Here is a 6,066-nt window from a genome sequence, read left to right on the forward strand (position 1 = left end):
TTATGTAGTGCACTACTTTTGACCAGATTCCTACGAGCCCTGGTCAAAAGTAGTGCACTACATGGGGAATAGGGCGTTATTTGTGACAGACACTTCATCATCAGCCTGAAAACCACTGGAACAACACTTCACTCTCCACCTCAGGACTTTGTTACATTGCATTGATCCAGATTGTGTTCTGCGCTGGTCTCACACAACAACCTATCTCAGATGTCAAAGGATTGCAGCTACCACCTAAAAAAAAAGACCTCATGGACCATTTTGAAATATGTCTGTATGAAGACTTTCTCATGTGAAAAGAACCACAACCTGCGTTATTGTGACTGTATTGACTATAATTGATTACAATTATTAATCAATGCAACAGTTTTGTTTTGCTCTCTGCAACTCTCCTAATGTTGGGAGTTTCATGAATCACCGTTTATACCAGCGAAGAGATTCTGATATGCACTGCCTGTACAGAATGGTCAGGATTTGGCTACTCTGTACTAGCCTGGGGTCCAAACAGAGTAGTGAAACAAAGCCATATTCAGTTTGGATTCCAGGTTCAATCTGTTCTTTAGATATCTACGATTGTGAAGTCTAAAGCCTTATTTTGATTGTATGAATTTTCTCTGATCCATTTTTGTCATTTGTCTGTTCACATGCCAAAGGTACTTTAAAACTTAATTGAGGTGACTATTGGTGGGTAAATAGCTTTTACCTGTGAAGACTGATATGATAGTAATTCAAGTGTACGGAAATACATTATTAGCTACAGTTTTGTATGTACTGAGACATTACCAATACAATATGCGGTTTGTGCTGCATCTACTGTACCCTGTTACTGTTTAGAGTTGGAGCACAGGAGATAACCTATAATATAGAAACAAATCAATTCTACAAGCTTTAACAAGAGCAAGGTATTGTTTCATTTGAAAACAGCATAACATTTTGTAAAAGGAGAATATTTCAGTCATCCCCACCACTCCTAACCTTTGACCCCATAACAGCTAATTCCATTGGTGAGAGCACATGATTTCATCTGTCTGTTAGAAACCACTAAAGTTGATGCCGTAGAAATATAATAGATTTATATAGATTTTATTTCTATGGGTGAATCATCAGTGATGTCATCCGAACATTTAGAGCCATGAACATTGACCAATGGGGTCACAGTTTAGTAACTAAGAGGTGCACAGAGCGACATGAAATTTGAAGTACAGAACATCTAACAAGTTTTGTCAAAGCAAGTCTTCGTTTTGCCCACCGTCTTTCCCAATGGGTTCATCTTGAATGAAGTCTAGCACTCGCTTCTCCCAATGGGTTCATCTTGAATGAAGTCTAGCACTCGCTTCTCCCAATGGGTTCATCTTGAATGAAGTCTAGCACTTCTGCTGAATGAGAAGTGTTTTTGTTTTTCACAGTAACATTTTCTACGCTTGAACAATCAACTACTAGTGTTATTCAGATGGTGTAAGTGGAGTTGCATTGCCTCCTTTTGGAGAAATGGAAGTAAAGACACTACAAGGCAAATGATTACTTGATGTATTGTAGATAAGTACTGTATGCCTAGTTCAGGACACAGAGGAGTCCTTTGTGTCTGTCTGAAATGGCACCCTATTCCATATGTAGTGCACTTCTTTTGACCTCTCTGGTTGGTCTCTGGTCAAAAGTAGTGCGCTATATAGGGAATAGGGTGCCATTTCAGAGGGAACCATTGTGCACAAATTATTGTGACTGACTGTAAATGTTTTAACTCTTAGATCAGACTGTTTTATATCCCTTGTCTGTTATGTACATATGTAAATGTATAGGGGGAAAATAAAGAACTGTGACAACATGCCTTTTACTTGAAATTGGATGTTTTGTTTTGGTTTCATTCCAAAAAGGACAAGTAAACTGCCTTTTTCTACATAAAGGTTGACTTTTGACTTGTTTTTTCTACATTGTACCGTCAAGTGACTTGTGTGAAGATATTTCTGTGCACCATGTATCAATTTCTATTAAAACAAACATCTGCAAGTCTGCCTGTGTGTCTTCTGAGTTGAATATGGATGTAGCTCAGTTGGTAGAGCATGGCATTTGCAACGGCAGGGTTGTGGGTTCGATTCCAGTATAAAAAAAATAAAATAATTTATGCACTCACTAACTGTAAGTCGCTCTGGATAAGAGCGTCTACTAAATGACTAAAATGTAAAAAATGTAAATATCAACTTTGACTGCCACACCCTCCACCTCTTCCAACTGCCCTGCAGGGGAGCAGTACAACCACCAGGAGAGTACTTGCACGTGAACATACAGTATGTATGCACACGAAATTATGTGCAGAGAGTTGCACTAATGACAAATGGTTTCTTTCTCCTGAAATAATATTATCACATACTGGTAGAATTCAAGTATTGTTGTTTATAGAGTTATTGGACAATGCAATTGTCACAAGTTTAATTGATTATACGAAAGCACCCTATCTACAGAATACCCAGAGCCATACATGTTTAATGTACCCAAATGACTTCTGTATTTGGAAAGAAAAGGGAACAGGCGGCCAAAACGGTTAACGTTATTCAGGATCTTTGGGACTTCCGGATGGAGGACCCAGACAAAACCCGCACACGGCTGGTGCGAGGTCACGTGATGGTTGACAGGATCAGGTCACGTGATTGCATCTGTTGACGATTGTATCTGCATTTGCACAATGAATTCGGCCTTGAACGGTGTCTGGTGCAATGTCATCACTTCAGTAACTGGCATTTACTGAGCAAAAATACACAGGGCTGTCAACAACACATCCACAGGCTAACGAATGTAACTTCGGGTGTTTAGGCAAAAGTAAACGGAGAGGAAATGTGAAGCCATCGTTTTAATAAAGGAGGAATTTTATACGCCGACTAAGGACAGCCCATGAAGTTCACATACCGAACCTTGCTTTTATAAGGTAAGGTTGCCTTGCATTTGGAATTATTCAATTAGGTTTCATAAAACTGTATTTAATAGTTGTTCTGAGACTGAAATAAATGAAATATCAGAAAGCAAACGTTATTTTAGGGAATTATTTGTTTTGGACCTGCTTCGTCAGTATTAGGGATTGGGGGTCGTTTGTCCTGTCATTTAGGCCAAATAATTCGGTTGGACCAATAACCGTGAAGACAGGAGGGCGTAATATCTATGAAAAATACAGACGTATTATTTGCGTTACATCTATGATGTTCATATCAAGACCAACATCATCACTTGGATGTTTAGCTTAGTTTAGTCAGCAACTGACGTTCAAATTTCACATAAACGACAAATCGTATATAATCTAACTGCATCAGCATTGCATTTGTAAATGCATGTAGTTAATGCCCTTTATCTATCCCCTATACAATGATTTAAAATAAAACATTAATAGCTTAATTCTAGTCCTTAGACAGAGTATTTGTTGATTAAATGAATTTGGGCCTAATATTAGGTCATGAAAGAGATGCATTCATCTTTGAGATTAATGACACTGCTTTTTCTATCGTACATTCGTCTTTAATTAGCTCTACAGCACATGCACTTTAGCATGAAGACACTGCCTCTGAGACAGTTTTATTCCCTACCTTCCTCACCCAGTTAACAATTATTATTATTATTATTATTATTAGTAGTAGTAGTAGTATTCTGGTGTGACCCTCCGCATGTGACACAAGCAGACACACTGACCATTGGCAAGAAGCACAAAGGTTGATTCTTGTTTATAACTACCCTTTCACAGAGGGACCCTATTTCTTTGAGGCCAGTCACAACAGCAGGCCCTTTGTCTAAACAGAAAGACGTTATCGGATTTATAGCAACTGAGGATAAAGATGCCTTATATTTCAAAAGGAAATGACCTGCCTTGCCTTCACACACAGTGAATGTAGTGGTGATATAGGTCTTGGTGGTGGTGAATGATATGACAGGCGGTTGGCGGTTGTCATCTGTCCGCAGCAGACAGTTTATTGTTGCTCTCCAAGGCTGTTGAAACACAGTGTCGGGGCCATTGAAGTAGAATGACAGGAAAGAGTATGGCTCACAACTGGATAATAACCTTTTTACACCCCTCGAGTGCAGCCGGGCTGAGCCGGGCTGAGCCGAGCTGTACTGCACTGGCCCAGTTCTGCATCAAACATACACTACATGACCAGAAGTATGTGGACACCTGCTCGTCGAACATCTCATTCCAAAATCATGGGCATTAATATGGAGTTGGTCCCCCCTTTGCTGCTATAACAGCCTCCACTCTTCTGGGAAGGCTTTCCACTAGATGTTGGAACATTGCTGCGGGGACTTGCTTTCATTCAGTCACAAGAGCATTAGTGAGGTCGGGCACTGATGTTGGGTGATTAGGCCTGGCTCGCAGTCGGCGTTCCAATTCATCCCAAAGGTGTTCGATGGGGTCAAGTTCTATGCATTGGGGCAGGTAGCGTTCTCCTGGCATCTGCCAAAACCAGATTTGTCTGTCGGACTGCCAGATGGTGAAGCGTGATTCATCACTCCAAAAAACACATTTCCACTGCTCCAGAGTCCAATGGCGATGAGCTTTACACCACTCCAGTCGACGCTTGCCATTGCACATGGTGATCTTAAGCTTGTGTGCGGCTGCTTGGCCATGGAAACACATTTCATGAAGCTCCTGACGAACAGTTCTTGTGCTGACGTTTGGAACTCGGTAGTGAGTGTTGCAACCGAGGACAGGCAATTTTTTAGCGCTTCAGCACTTGGCGGTCCCGTTCTGTGAGCTTGTGTGGCCTACCACTTCGTGGCTGAGCCGTTGTTGCTCCTAGAGGTTTCCACTTCACAATAACAGCACGTACAGTTGACCTGGGCAGCTCTAGCAGTGCAGAAATTTGACGAACTGACTTGTTGGAAAGGTGGCATCCTATGATGGTGCAACGTTGAAAGTCAATGAGCTCTTCAGTAAGGCCATTCTACTGCCAATGTTTGTCTATGGAGATTGCATGGTGGTGTGCTCGATTTTATACACCTGTCAGCAACGGGTGTGACTAAAATAGCCAAATCCACTAATTTGAAGGGATGTCTACATACTTTTGTATGTATAGTGTAGTTGCCAGAACAGTGCGGTTCAGGTCACGATAGTATGAAAACGGTATAATAGCTAAGGACGGCCAAACACCAGAATGAAATCCAATCAAATGTTATTTGTCACGTGCCGAATACAACAGGTGTAGACTTTACCCTGAAATGCTTACTTACGAGCCCTTTCCCAACAATGCAGAGTTAAAATGTAAGAGAATTAGCAGCAAAAAAAAAATGGTAACACAATAAATAACAATGAGGATATATACAAGGAGTACTGGTACTGAGTCAATGTGCAGGGTTACGAGGTAGTTGAGGTAATTGAGGTAATACCGTATGTACATGTGGGTAGGGGTAAAAGTGACTAGGCAGTCAGGATAGATAATAAACTGAGTAGCAGCAGCGTGTGTGTGTTTGAGTGTGCATAGAGTCACTGCAAGGGAGTCCGTGCAAAACAGGGTCAATGCAAATAGTCCGGGTAGCCATTTGACTGACTGTTCAGCAGTCTTATGGCTTGTGGGTAGAATCTGTTCAGGAGCCTTTTGGTCACAGACTTGGCGCTCCAATACTGCTTGCCGTGCGGTAGCAGAGTGAAGTCTATGGCTTGGGTGGCTGGGGTCTTTGACAATTTCCAGGGCCTTCCTCTGACACCGCCTGGTATAGAGGTTCTGGATGGCAGGGAGCTTGGCCCCAATGATGTACTAGGCCGTCCACACTATCCTCTGTAGCACCTTGCGGTCGGATGCCAAGCAGTGATGCAGCCAGTCAAGATGCTCTCAATGGTGCAGCTGTATAACTTTTTATGGATCTGAGGGCCCATGCCAAATCTTTTCAGCCTCCTGAGGGGGAAGTGGCGTTGTTGTGCCTTCTTCACGACTGTGTTGCTGTGTGTGCACAATGTTAATTCCTTAGAGATTTGGACACGGAGGAACTTGAAGCTCTCGACCCGCTCCACTACAGCCCCGTCGAAGGGATAAAGACAGGTTATTTTAGACGGGTGTGATATGGTGTGTGGGGTTTTTCTTCTTCTTAACGGTCGTC

This window comes from Coregonus lavaretus (genome assembly GCF_964263955.1).
Source record: "Coregonus lavaretus genome assembly, contig: HAP1_SCAFFOLD_4756, whole genome shotgun sequence".
NCBI classification, from domain to species: Eukaryota; Metazoa; Chordata; class Actinopteri; order Salmoniformes; family Salmonidae; genus Coregonus; species Coregonus lavaretus.